Below are 15,685 nucleotides of genomic sequence, written 5' to 3' on the forward strand. Positions count from 1 at the left end.
TGCATAGGAAGCCCCTGGGCTAAAAATAACACCTGGGTTTTCATATAAGCTGATCAACCATATCTTTAAGAACTTGGGCCAATCACTTCCTGAGTCTGGGCCTCAGTTTCCTCATTTATCTAGTTGAAAAACCATTAATATTCACATTGTTGTGAGGAGAATAGAATTAATGACAGTACATATTTAGTAAGCTATGCAGTATTAAACAGATGTGCAATGATATAATTAATTTAAAATTAGTAATTCTGGGAAGAGAATGGCATTTTCAAGTTCCTTTGATAACAAGAAAGAAACCCACTATAAATTACTTTAACAAAACAGGAGAATTTATTGCAAGGATACAGGGACATCTCAGAGAACTCCAAAGCTGCACCTCTTGAGAAACTGGAATCAGAAACTGCAAAGTCATCAACAACCAAATTTTCCCTCTCTCTCATCTCTGGCTTTTCACTAGTTCCAACTAGTGTCTCTTGGGCCCAGTTTCAGGTTTCCAGGAGTTAGCCTGACTTAGATCCAGTGTCTACCCCTGGTCCAATCAACTAAATATAGGGAGTAAGAAGAGTCTGCATAAGGCGGAATTAAGACTCCTGTATAAATCCAAGCCACAGAACAACAAAAAAGAACAAATTTGAATATAAAAACAAGTATAAAAACTGGACAATAATAACACATAATCAGAACAAGACTGTGGAGTTGTTTTGGAGAAGAATAAAGAATTTGACTGAATTTGGACTTTAAGTCAACTGCAACTTTAAAATTTTAAGAGTATTCACTAACATAATACAAACAGAATATATAACTTCCAAATTAATGGACTGAAAAAAGAGTGGGAGGGCTTGCAATCTGGTAGAAGGCAGGAAAGAAAAAGAAAACGATAAATAGTAAAAACACAGTAGTGAGCATTATACAAACAGTAGAAATAAATCTAACATCAGTAATTATAATAAATGTAAAATTTCAAGTTAAGACAAATACTGTCAGATTGATTTTAAAAATTCATTTATAGGCTGTTTTGCAAGAGATACACCTAAAATACATAAACATAGAAAGGCTGAAAGTAGAGGGATAGAAAAAGCTGTACCAGGCTAAAATTAGACAAAACTATATGATAGATAAAACAGAACTAATGGCAAAAAGCATTGATGGAGAAATAAAGAGGCCTATTATATACGATTAATAGGAGTAATCTAGCAAGAAGATAGAACTATTCTGGAACATGTATGGCCCTAATTCATAGCTTCTAAATATATGAAGCAAAAGTTGACAGATTTATTTACAAGGAGAAACTGACAAGTCTACAATTGAAGTGGTAGATTTTAACAAACCTCTCTAGATAATTGATAGATTAAGAATAAGAAAATTACCAAGTATGTGAATATTTATATAATAATTAGCAAGTTTGATCCAACAAATGATTTAGATACCAACAATTATAGAGTACATTCTTCTTAAGCACATATGAAACATTTATAAAAATCAATCGATCCAAGGCTCATAAAGCCACCCTCAACAAATCTCAAAGGTTTTATCTTTGGCTCTAATGTGCTTATAACATAAATTACAAACCAATAGCAAAAATATTGTTTAATATTCTGTCTTGTGGTTAAAGATGACAGAATGAACACAAATAGTTAACTTTTTACCTCCAGAAATCCATCTACAATAAATGTAAAGGGTTGCTTTATTTTTGGTTTTCTTTTTAGTTATAAACCCACAAGGACGAAGAGAATGGAAGAAGAAATTGCAGCAACAAAATTGTGGATATTGGAGAATGGAGGGAGTGGTAACTGACTGCAGATTTGAGAAAGCTGAGTCCTAAGCCAGCAGTGGGGAAAAAGCAGCCTGGTTTATACCATGGAACCTCCAAAAGTCTCTGGAAGTGGTGTTATACATACAGGTGAGCTGATTTTTAAGAAGCACTTAGGCCTCTATGTCATCTCCACTATTATACCTCGCTGGGTGACTCATCACCTTGGTGCCCCTTAATCCATACAGGAAACCAGAATTTATTCTCTGAAGAAGTTAAAAAGCAGGGGTTTTGCCCTAGGGGCCACTAGACACTTTTGAAGATGCAGATGCTTTACTGAAAACATGTAGAACTAAGGGAAAACTTACTTTCTAACAGTTGAAAAAACCCAGTCCACTCCACACTGAAACTGCAGAATGTTGGGAGCCATGATTATACCCTTCCATGAAGAGTAAGAGAGAGCTTTCTAAGTTGTTTAAGAAAAACAATTTAGATATTGCCACATTGATAGAGTCTACTAGATCATCTGACAGTGAGGCCCACAGCTGGTAGGCTCTACTTAAATGCACAGAGCTTTCAATTAGCCTTTAGTGCTCTGTCTTTAAACTTGAGCAGACAATTGAGAACAATACATATTTTAATAGACACTATGGAATAAAATAGAGATCAAGACCGTGAGCAGAGAAAAAGGTAACCTGGAGAAACAGAGACTATGCAGAGAAATGAAAGCTTTAAAAGCCATTATTAATATCTTCATAAAGATAATGGGCCCATGATAGAAAAACAGGATGAATATGGAAGCAATTGGAGAAAAACAAAGAGCTCTTGGAAGCTAAAAACATAAATAGGAGAAACCCAGAAACAGACCTTCACATTTATGGTCAATTTACTTTTGGTGAGGGTACCAAGACAAGTCAATGGAGAAAAAAGAATATTTTCATCAAATGGTGCTGGGCCAACCATATACCCATATCCAAAATAATGAATTTAGACCACTATTTCATACTACATACAGAAATTAACTCAGAATGGATGAAGGTCTTAAATGTAAGGGCTAAATCTATAAAATTCTTAAAAGAAAATAAAGCCATAAATTTTTGTGACTTCGGACTAGATAACAGATATGACCTCAAAACCACAACCAACAAAGGAAAAAATAAACACATTTGGACTTTAACAAAATTTCTTGTGTTTCAAAAGATAGTATGAATAGAGTAAAAATTCAACTCATAGAACAGGAGAAAATATTTGCTAATCATATATCTGATAAGGGTTTGGTATCCAGAATATATAAAGTATTCTTATATTTCAATAATAAAAAGACAACCCAATTCTAAAATAGTCAAAAGATTTAAATAGATATTTCTGCAAAGAACATATACAAATAGCCAAAATCATATAAAAAAATATATTTTTTTAACGGCAGCATTTTTGTTTTTCCTTACACAATGATGTGCTGCTGGGGCCTAATGTTCTCACGTAACAGTAGAAAACCAAAATTTGTTGTCATCTCTTTGAAGAACTGAGAATTGCATACAAAAAAACCTTACATAAATTAAAAGGATTAATACATTTACAGGTGTAAATACAAACCGCTTCCAACTCAAGGCAAGTTAACAGCCCTCGGTGTTCTGGCAGGAAAACATCAGCTAAGAAAGGAAACTGGGTCCTATGGCTTGGACTTTTCCAACCCTGACAGACCAGCAGGACAGAAACTACTGGTTCAGGAGCCCTTACCAGCCTCTAGAGAAATTCCAGAACACTAAGTCCTGACACATTAATACCCTGCACAGATTGGATACTGCTGGCCACACAGACTCACCAAGCCACAGACTTGTCTTCCACAAGCACGTTCTTACATCAGCCACAAAGTGACCAAGCCACATGTACTAAGGGGTGAAATCAAAGATATGTATAGGCATTCTACAAATACCAAGGGGGAAAAGTTAACTTGAATACAAGGTCAAAATCAGCAACAAGTTCTACAATCAAGTGCTGATATCAGATACAAGCTTCAAGGACAATTTCTTTTTGAAGGCTTATTCCAGTTTCATGAGGCTAGCATGAAGTGTATGCATTTGCCAGGGGCAATTTATACTTCTGAAGTAACCCATGCAGCAAATGCTACACATCTGCTTACGGTACATTTAGAAGCATTTGCGGTGGACGATGGAGGGGCCAACTTGTACTCCTGCTTGCTAATCCACATCTGCTGGAAGGTGGACAGTGAGGCCAGGATGGAGCTGCGGATCCACACAGAGTACTTGTGCTCTGGGGGCACAATGATCTTGATCTTCATGGTGCTGGGTGCCAGGGCAGTGATTGCCTTCTGCATCCTGTTGGTGATGCCCGGGTACATGGTGGTGCCGCTAGACAGCACCTTGTTGGCATGCAGGTCTTTGCAGATGTCCACATCACACTTCATGATGGAGTTGAAGGTGGTCTAATGGATGCCACAAGATTCCATGCCTAGGAAGGAAGGCTATAACAGCGCCTCCAGACACCAGGACCACTCGTTGCTAACGGTGATGACCAGGCTGTCGGGCAGGTCCTAGCTCTTCTCCAGGGAGGAGGAGGAGGAGGATGCGGCGGTGGCCATCTCCTGTTCAAAGTCCAGGGCAACATAGCATGGCTTCTCCTTGATGTCGCCCATGATCTCCACTCAGCCACGGTGTTGAAGCTGTAGCTGCGCTTGGTGAGGATCTTCATGAGGTAGTCAGTCAGGTCCCCACCAGCCAGGTCCAGACACAGGATGGCATGGGGGAGGGCTTAGGCCTCATAGATGGGCGCTATATGAGTGACCCCATCTCCAGGGTCCATAACAATGCCAGTGGTGCATCCAGAGGTGTAGAGGGACAGCATGGCCTGGATGGCCACGTACATGGACAGGGTATTGAAGGTCTCAAACATGATCTGGGTCATCTTCTCTCTGTTGGCCTTGGGGTTCACAAGGGCCTCTGTCAGCAGCACCAGGTGCTCCTCCGGGGCCACACGCAGCTCATCGTAGGTGTGGTGCCAAATCTTCTTCATGTCATCCCAGTTGATGACGATGCTGTGCTCAATGGGGTCAGAGTCCCAATCTTCAGGGTCAGGATGCCATGCTTGCTCTGGGCCTCATCACCCACGTAGGAGTCCTTCTGGCCCATGCCCACTATCATGCCCTGGTGCCAGGGGCGCCCGAGGATGGAGGGGAACACGGCTCTGGGGGCGTCGTCCCCAGCAAATCCAGCTTTGCACATGCCGGAGACACTGTCAATGACCAGCATGGCAATCTCTTCTTCCATTGTGACAGGCGGAGGAGCAGGGTGGCAGAGCGGTGGGAGGACACGGTGCACGGGCTGGCGGCAGCAACTGTGTGATACTCAACGTCATTAACCATCAGGAAAACGCATATCAAAACTGGAGTACCAGACAGGCATAGTGGCTTATGCCTATCATCTCAGCACTTTGGGAGGCCAAGGCGGGAGGATCGCTTGAGCTTGAGGAATTCGAGACCAACCTGGGCAACACTGCAAGACCTCATCTCTACTAAAAATTAGCCAAGTGTGGTGGTGTGTGCCTGTGGTCCCAGCTACTCAGGAGGCTGAGGTGGGAGGATTGACTGAGCCTGGGAGATTGAGACTGTACTGAACTATGACCATGCCACTATACTCCATCCTGGGAGACAGAAAGAGACTCTGTCTCAAAAAAACAAACCCAAAACAAAACAAATAAACAAAACCGAGGTACCAAATCACACCCAGTAGGATAAATATAATTAAAAAGATGGACAATAACAAATGTTGATGAGGATGTGATGTGGAGAAACTGGAACCCTCACAAACTGCTGGTGGAAATGTAAAATGTGTACACTTGGAAATACAGTTTGGCAGTTCCTCAAAACATTAGAGAATTATCATAGCAGCCAGCAATTTCACTCCTTAGGTATACCCAAAGGAGTTTAAAACACATGTGTCCACGGCCGGGCGCAGTGGCTCACACCTGTAATCCCAACACTTTGGGAGGCTGAGGCGGGCAGATCGCGAAGTCAGGAATTTGAGACCAGCCTGACCAACATGGTGAAACCCCGTCTCTACTAAAAATACAAAAATTAGCCACACGTGGTGGCGTGTGCCTGTAATCCCAGCTGCTCAGGAAGCTGAGGCAGGAGAATAGCTTGAACCCGGGAGGCGGAGGTTGCAGTGAGCTGAGATTGCGCCACTGCACTCCAGCCTGGAAGACAGGGCGAGACTCTGTCTCAAAAAAAAAAAAAAAAAGGTCACGCAATTTGTACACAAATGTTCATGGCAGCGTTATTCATATGGCCAAAAAGTGGAAACAACCCAAATGTCCATCAACTGATGAATAAACAAAATGTAGTATAGACATGATGGAATGTCAGTCAGCAATAAAATGGAATGAAGTACTGACACATGCTACAACATGGATGGACCTTGAAAACATTATGCTAAGTGAAAAAAGCCAGTGACAGAAGACTATATATTATACGACTCCATTTATATGAAGTGTTCAGAACAGGCAACTCTGTAGAGGCAGAAAGCAGATAAGTGGTGACCTAAGGCTGAGAAGGTGTGGAGAAACAGGGGTGTGACTACCAATGGGTACAGAGCTTTATTTCCGGTTAATGAAAATGTTCTAAAATTGATAGTGATATGTGGTAGTTGCACAACCCTGTGGATGTACTAAAAACCATTGGATTGCACACTTTAAGCAGGAAAGATTTTTAAAGAGAGAAAATAATATCACAGGAAGAAAACTCATTAGGAAGGTTGGAAGAAAAGTCAAGAAAATCTTCCTAAAAATACAGAAAAAAAACTCAGAAATGAAAAACAGAAGAGAAAAAAATTTAAATCTGCTGATCGATTCAGAAGGTCAACATCCAAATAATAGTTCTAAAAAGAGAGCACAGAAAAATATGGATTGGAAATCAACAATGAAGGAATTCAAGAAAATACCTCAGAATTGAAAGGCTTGTTACCCAGACTGAAAGGGCTCCAGAGAGTCAAGCAAAACAAACGCAAATAGATTCTCACCAAGATTCACCATCATAAATTTCAGAAAAGCAAGCCAAAGAGAAAATTCCAAATGCTTTCAGGGAAGAGGGTGGGAACAGATCAACATCCAAAAGATTAGGAATCAAAGTGGCTGCAAACTTCCCAGGAGCAATACTGGAAGCCAGAAGATAATTGAGCAATGCCTTCAACATTCTAAGGAAAAATGACTTCCAACCTAAAATTCTAAAGCCAGCAAACTATCAGTTAAGTACAAGGATAGTATAAAGATATTTTCAGACATGAAAGGTTGAGCTTTTTTCAGACATAAAAGGTTGAGCTTTAAATGTTTCTATAAAAAGAGAGTGATATCAAGTGGTAGATATATATCAAATACACTTATTACATTTGAGTTCAAATTTTAATTTATTCATTCATTCATTCGAGACAAGGTCTCACTCTGTCACCCAGGCTGGAGTGCAGTGGCATAATCACAGCTCACTGCATCCCTGACCTCCCAAGGTTCAGGTGATCCTCCCACCTCAGCCTCCCAAGTAGCTGGGACTATAGGCATGCGCCACCACACCTGCCTAATTTTTCTTTTTGTAGAGACAGGATTTTGCCACATTGCCCATGCTAGTATCAAACTCCTAGGCTCAAGTTGTCCTATCACCTCAGCCTTCCAAAGTGCTGCCATTACAGGCATGGGCCCACCGTGCCTGGCCTGAGTTCAAATTTTAATTTTAAAAATTTATAGAATGCTTGAGAAGTGCAGACCTGAAGACAGAGAAATAGAATTTGAGAAATATTTCTAGGAAATGAACAAGGAAAGTTCAGAAACTGTCAAGGAAGCTTTCCCTTTCTTTCTTTCCTTTTTTTTTTCTGGTTAAGATAAGTGAGTCTGGATCTTGTAATATGCAGATGAAAATGATTTAATAGAGAAGGAGAAACTGTACATGGCGTGAGCCACCACACCCGGCCAATTAATAAACATTCTAACAGTCTCTTATTTACGAATTGATGTTGTGATGCCATGCATATTAATTAAAAGAGTTCAACAAAGGAATATAGTAGGGACCAGGGAGAAAGTGAAGTTTCATAGAAGACTTGGCCTTGAAGGCTGAAAAGAATTTTACAAGGAAAGGAAAGGTTTACCTCTCATATAGAGTTGAAACAATAAGGGAAAAAACATCCCTTTTTTCTTTTTTTTTTTTTAAATCACTGAATGACTTGGATTAAAACCTTGACATGACTCATTCTGTTTCTTTTCCCATGCTAAAATCTGCATTTTCTTTTCTCCCCTAGGGAGATGTGAAATATAATTTAACAAATCTTGTTGATATGGTTTGGCTGTATCCCCACACAAATCTCATCTTGTAGTTCCCATAATTCCCACATGTCATGGGAGGGACCCAGTGAAAGGTAGTTGCATCATGGGGGCAGTTACCCGCCATGCTGTTCTTGTGAGAGTGAGTTCTCATGAGATCTGATAGTTTTTATAAGGGGCTTTTCCCCCTTTGCTCGGAACTCACTCTCTCTCCTGCCACCATGTGAAGAAGGACAGTTTGCTTTCACTTCTGCCATGATTCTACACTTGATCTTAGTCAAAAGGCCGAGAAGTGATACCCTTCTGCCATCATCGTAGGCTTCCTGAGGCCCCCCAGCCATGTGAAATTGTGCGACAATTAAACTTCTTTCCTTTATAAATCACCCGGTCTTGGGTAGTTCTTTATAGCAGTGTCAGAACGGACTAATACACTTGTAAAGAGGTTCTTGAACAGAACTGCTCTATGTTCTGAATGTGAGTACCATGCCACCTTCTGTGATGCTGGGACTCCAGCATATTTATTTTCATATCCTACATGATAAATATTCTGATATAAGTACATAAATGTAAGGGTAAGGAAGGTGAATTATTTGGGCTGAAAAACTTAGTAGCCATGCAAATATTCAGTTTGCATAAGAGTCAGCCAGATTTTCTACCAATGCCGCCAAGAGTTTTGGTGAATATATTCAATTCATGCCTTACAATTTAATAAGACTCCCCCTAACCCTGAGTCTTTTTTCTAAAACAGCTGGCTCCAAATATCCTTCTGTTTTCATAAGTAGGATTTTGTGTGTTTTCACTTCTGATGTTGAAACAGCTGCTTTCATTTTTTTAATTTTATTCTTCAGAATGGTTTTAGATTTACAAAAAAACTATTAAGGTAGCCCAGAGTTCCCACAATCCCCAAACCTAGCTTTCCATACTATCATTTTACATCAGTATGGTATATTTGTTATAATTAACGAGCCAATATTGATTCATTATTATTAACTAAAGTGCATACTTTATCCAGATTTCCTTAGTTTTTTAAATCTTTACCCAGATATCATTCACATACCATACAATTCATCCTTTTAAAGTGTGCAATTCAGTAGGGTTTAGTATATTTACCACTATCTAATTCTAGAGTATTTTTGTTACCCAAAACAGAAACTATGTACCCATTACCAGTCACCTCCTAATACCTCATCCCCAACTTGTAGCGCTAGGTAACCACTAATCTGCTTTCTGTCTCTACAGAGTTGCCTATTCTGGACTCTTCATATAAACGGAATCATACAACATGCGGTCTCTTGTTACTGGCTTTTTAAATAATTTCAACTTTTATTTTAGATTCAGGGGGTACATGTACAGGTTTGTTACACGGGTATACTGCATGATGCTGAGGCTTAGTTTATGATTGATTCCATCACCCAGGTAGTGAGCATAGTACTCAACAGTTAGTTTTTCCAATCCTTGCCCCCACCCTCCTTCCCACCTCAAGTAGTCCCCAGTGTCTACTGTTGCCCTCTTTATGTCTATGAGTACCCAATGTTTAGCTCCCACTTACAAGTGAGAACATGCAGTATTTGGTTTTCTGTTCCTGTTATTAATTCATTTAGGATAATGGCCTCCAGCTGCATCCATTTTGCTGAAAAGGACATAATTGCATTCCTTTTTATGGCTGTATAGTATTTCATAGTATATATGTACCACCTTTTCTTTATCCAATCCACTGTTGAGCACCTACGTTGATTCCATGTCTTTACTATTGTGAATAGTGCTACGATGAACATATAAGTGCATGTGTTTTTTTGGCAGAACAATTTATTTTCTTTTGCGTATACACCCAGTAATGGGATTGCTGGGTTGAATAGTAGTTCTGTTTTAAGTTCTTTGAGAACTCTCCAAACTGTTTTCCACAGTGACTAATTTACATTCCCACCAGCAGTGTCTAGGTGTGTAGGTGTTCCCTTTACTCTGCAGCCTCACCAGCATCTGTTGTTTTTTGAATTTTCTTAATAGCCATTCTGAATGGTGTGAGATGGTATCTTATTGTAATTTTTATTTGCATTTATTTGATGATTGTTACTGGCATCTTTCACTCAGCGTAACGTTTCCAAGGTGCATCCATGTTGTAGCATGTATCAGTACTTAATTCCATTTTATTGCTGAACGACATTCCATTGTAGAGCTATACCACATTTTGTTTACCCATTTATCAGTTGACGGACATTTGGGTTTTCACTTTTTGGCTATACGAATAATGCTATGAACATCTGTGTACAAGTTGTTGGGCGAACACGTGTTTTAATTTCTCTCAGGTATACCTATGAGTGAAATTGCTGGCTCATATGGTAACTCTATGTTTAACTTCTGAGGAACTGACAAACTGTTTTTCCAAGTGCACCATTTCACATTTCCACCATCAATGTATAAGGGTTCCAATTTCTCCACATCCTCACCAACACTTGTTATTCTCTGTCTTTTTTATTACAGTTGTCCTATGGGGTGTAAAGTTATATCTCATTGTGGCTTTGGGTCACATTTCCGTTAGGACTAATGAGGTTGAGCATCTTTTCATGTACTATTGACCTTTTGTATATGTTCTTTGGAGAAATGTCTATTCAAATCCTTTGCCCCTTTAAAATATGGGTTGTCTCTTTATTGTTGAATTATAAGAACTCTATATATTCTGGATACTAGAACTCTCTTAGCTACATTATTTACTTCCCCCCCATTCTGTGAATTCATTGTATTTATAGTATCATTTGAAGCACAAGTTTTAAATTTTGATGAAGTTCAATTTATTTATATTTTCTTTGGTTGGTTGTGTTTAAGTGTAGATTTCCTTAGTTTCTAACCTAATGACATTTTCTGGTCCAGGATCCCATACAGGATACCACATTAATCATCATGTCTCCTTAAGTTCTCCTCTTGACAGTTTCTCAGACTTCCCATGCTTTTGATAATTTTGACAGTTTTAATAAGTATTGGCCAAGTGTTTTGTAGACTGCCCCTCAATTGGTCTTTATCTAATGTTTTTCTCAAGGTTAGAGTTATGGGTTTGAGGAAAAAAGACCACAGAGATAAAGTACCATTTTAGTCACATGTCAAGGGTATACACTATCAACATGACTTATCACTGTTGATGACAACTTTGATCACCTGACTGAGGGAGTGTTTGTCAGGTTTCTCCACTGTAATCTTTTTTCCTACTTTCCCTACTATACTCTTTGAAAGGATGTCACTATGCACAGCTCACACTTAAGGGGTGGGAAGTTATAGTCCACCTTCTTGATGCAGAATATCTACATAAATTGGAAATTATCCTGCATGGTAGATTTTTTTTTCCTCCTCTCCCTTTAATCATTTATTTGCATCAGTATGGACCTATGGATATTTATTATTTTGGATTATAACCCAATACTATATTTTCTTGCTCAAACTATTCCAGCTTTAGCCATTGGTAACCCTTTCAATTGGCCTTCAGGCTCTTTTGACACAGCTCCCTTCCATGTGTTTTTAAAAATATCCATAAATATTTCTATATGAAACTTATGTGCCTATATTAAACTAAACATGAGTTCATAATGATGTCTCCAACTTTACTCCATTATTAGATGGATTATTCTAGCCTTTTCCCATGTTTATCTGTGAACTTCCACTCCAACAGTGAGAAACCTGGTTCACTCCATCTTCCATCCATTTACTTAATTGTTCAATTTCAGTATACATGTATAGCATTATCAGAATTGTTAATCCACACACTCATGGGATACATTATCAACTACAGTTCTTATGTTTAGATTCTTTTGCCTTTAATCTTACAGACTCTACTCATTTCCATAGTCAATTAAATCAGCACCTTTTTCCCTCATTCATTTCAGTGAGTTATTTTATACATTTGTAATTTTATCACATTCTGCATTCTATCCTGGGATCACCCAATCCCCTAAGTGATTTTTAAAAATTTTGCAGACATTATGGTTCACCTTTTGTGCTGCTGAATTCCATAGATTTTGCATAGTGTCATGTATTCCCCCATTTCAGTATCATATAGAATAGTTTCACCACCCCACAAATCTCCTGTGTTTCACTGTATTTAAGTCCTCCCCTCCCACCCTTCCCCCCCCGGCAAACACCAATCTTTTTGCTGTCACTATAGTTTTGCCTTTTCCAAAATGTCATATAATTGGACTCATGTAGCCTGTAGCCTTTTAAAATTGGCTTATTTACCTTAGCAATATGCATTTAAGATTCATCCATGTCTTTTTGTAGCTTGATAGCTCATTTATTTTTATCACTGAATAATATTCTACTGTCTGGATGTTCCATAGTTTACCCATTCACCTACTGAAGGACATCTTGGTTGCTTCCAGTTTTTGCTGATTATGAATAAAGTTGTTATAAACATTTGCATGCAGGTTTTTGTCTTGGCATATGGTTTTCAAATCATTTGGGTAAATACCTAGGAGCATGAATGCTGGATCGTATGGTAAGACTATGTTTAGTTTTGTAAGAAACTGCCAAACTGTCTACGCTTCTTATTGAGCCTTAGAGTTATTGGTATATTTGGATACAATTCCTTTATTAGGTACATATTTTGCAAATATTTTCTCCCAGTCTGTGGCTTGTCTTTCAATTCTCTTAACAGTGTCTTCTAGAGAGCAGAAATTTTCAACTTTAATAAAGTCCAACTTATCAGTTTTTTTCTTTCACAGATTATGTCTTTGGTGCCGTATCTAAAAACTCACAGCCAAACCGAAGGTCACCTAGAGTTCCTCCTGTGTTTTCTTCCAGAAGATTTCTAGTTTTAAATTTCAGATTTTGGTTTATGGCCCATTTTAATTTTTGTCAAAGGTATAAGATTTGTGTCTAGGTTCACTACCCTGCATATGAATGTAAATTTGTTGAAAAGACTGTCCTTTCTCCATTTAATTCTTTGCTCCTTTGTCAAAGATCATTTGATTATTCTCTGTGTGAGTCTATTTCTGGGCTCTCTATTCCATTGATTGAAATAGATCTATTCTTTCATATCATCATCATCATACTGCATGCATCATACTGCATGGATAACTATAATGTAATAAAAAGTCTTGAAATCAAGTTCTGTGAATCCTTCAACTTTATTCGTCTTCAGTATTACGTCGGCTATTCTGGGTTTCTAGGCTTTCCATATAAACTACAGAATCAACTTGTTAATCTCTACAAAAATAGAGATTTCTGGGATTTTGATTGGGATTCCACTGCATCTATAGATCAAGTTGGGAAGACTTGACATCTTAACAATATTGAGTCTTCCAATCTATAAATATAGAATCTGTTTATTTAGATCTTCAATTTCTTTCATCAGAGTTTTGCAGTGTTCTGCTTATACGTCTTGAATATATTTTGTTAGATTTATGCCTAAGTACTTTTTTCTTTTTTTGTGGTGCTGTTGTAAATGGTAGTGTTTTTTAAATTTTTCATTGTGGTATACAGGAAAATAACTAATTATATATACTCACCTTGTGTCCTGGAACCCTGCTCTACTTGTTTATGTTCCAGGAGGTTTATCATTTCCTAGCAATTTTCTACATAGACAATCATGTCACCTGTGAACAAAGACAGTTTTATTTCTTCCTTCACAATATATATAGCTTTAATTTCCTTTTCTTGTCTTATTTCACTAAGTTATTCAATATGATGTTGACTAATAGTGGTGACAGAAGACATCTTTACCTCATTCTCAATCTTAGGGAGAAAGTATGGTTTCTTACCATTAAGTATAATGTAGGCTTTTTTGTAAGATGTTCTTTAATAAGTTGAGGAAATTCACCTTTATGCCTAGTTTGCTGAGAGTGTTTATCATGAATCAATGTTGCATTTTGTCAGAGGCTTTTTAAGCATCAATTCCTAGCCTTCAAATATCTTACCATATATTTCTTCTGTTCTGTTCTTTCTTTGCCTTCTCATATATTGCACATCTTATACCTATTGAAAATATCTCACATTCTTAAATGTTCTGTTGCTGTTTTAAACTCTATTTTTCTCTTTGCCTTTCTGAGAAGTTTCACTGACATATGTATTTTCAAGCTTCTTTCCTTGGCTGTGTCCAGAATAGCCCATCAAAGGCATTCTTCATTTCTGTTGCAGTTTTTACTTATAGCATTTGCTTTTCATTCATTCCTATAGTTTCCATCTCTCTGCTTACATTATCCATCTGTTCTTTCATGTTATCTACTTTTTCTATCAGAGCGTTTACCATATTAATCATAGTTACTTTAAATTTCCTGCTTGTTAATTCCAAGATATGTGTCATATCTGAGGCTGGTTCTGATGCTTGCTTTGAAGACACTTCAGGCTGTGTTATTTATTCCTTTTAGCATGACTTGTAATTTTTTTTGTAAGCCAGACATGATGTATTGGGAATAGGAACTGGTCTAAATAGGCCTTTAGTGTGAGGTCTTACGTTAATCTAGCTAGGAGTTTGGCTGTGTTTAATACATGCTGCAGTAGTAAGTGCCAGAGGCTTCAAATTCCTCCAGTGTCCCTGTTTGTATGTCCTCTGTTGTCTTTGGGCTTCCCTGAGACCTCCCCCTCAGATAAAGTCTGTGTGTTATAACTCATTTGGCTGTAACCCAGTAGTTACACTGTAGCCCTGTTGGTGTGGTGGTAAGACGTTGGGGGAAAGGAAGCATTCTGCTATCTTACGATTAAATCTCAGTCATTCAGTGGGCCTGTGACCTTCACGAGTATTTCTCAGTTTCTTTCCCCTTCCCCCTTAGGTGAGATAGTAAAACTAGAGGGGGCTGGAGTCAGAGAAATGCCCTTCTCCCAGGTGGGATAAGACTCTGGTAGTCTTTTCCTATGGAGAGTAGGTCTTTGTTACAGAGAAGGCTCTGGGTATATTTCACAATGGTTACTCTCTCTTTCTTCCTGCCAGAACCAATACGAGATCTTTCTTGGCTCTTCACTGTACAAACCTGTGGGGTTCCTAAAAGTAAAATCTATAAAAATGTGATGCCACTGTTAAGACTACAGACCCAGGAGTTTCTCAATCTCCAGCTAGCCCATAAACAACCTTCAGCAATTTGTCAAAATTACCATTGAAGTGTTCCTACCAGTTTAAGACTCCAGCAGCTTCTGCTCCAAGTATGCAGATCTCAACTGAGACTTCCTAGATTTGCTTGTCTTTCCATATTTTAGGGCAGCACTTTGCTCTGCAATCTCATTTCTCTGATAGATACAATAAAAGTTCCGATTTTCATTTTGTTCAGCTGTTTCTTGAGCAAGGCTAGGTATGATGATTTCCAAGCTCTATAAATGTCAGAACTGATACCTGCTGCTTGCATTTTCATCCTTACAGTTTAATGAATTGGTGTCTTGAGGAACTGAGACAGAGCAGGGACCTCCTTTATAGGAGCCTGTGGGCCCCCCGCCAAGCATGGAAATAAAGGAAAATCTTGAGTTCCTTCAAGAAAAATTCCAGGCGCCTAGCTAGCCCTGAGAAGTAAATAAGCAACTTTACAGCAAGAAGGTAAAAGTAACTTAAAACAATAGCCAAGGAAGTTACTGTCAGGAGATGTTTGATTCCCCTGTAGAAGCTAAAGACAACATCTTAACATATGTCCCTGAGTTGTTTTTCAGAAACCCAGC

The 15,685-nt window shown here is 38.5% G+C and overlaps 1 protein-coding gene and 1 pseudogene across 1 annotated transcript in view; both read right to left on the reverse strand.

The window, feature by feature from the left end:
- Positions 1 to 15,685, reverse strand: part of SYN2 (synapsin II) — a 190,715-nt gene that overhangs the window by 125,398 nt on the left and 49,632 nt on the right. The window lies entirely within an intron of this gene.
- LOC129058524 (actin, cytoplasmic type 8-like) lies at positions 3,080 to 5,997 on the reverse strand (annotated as a pseudogene).

This window comes from Pongo abelii, chromosome 2 (assembly GCF_028885655.2).
Source record: "Pongo abelii isolate AG06213 chromosome 2, NHGRI_mPonAbe1-v2.0_pri, whole genome shotgun sequence".
Taxonomy (NCBI): Eukaryota; Metazoa; Chordata; class Mammalia; order Primates; family Hominidae; genus Pongo; species Pongo abelii.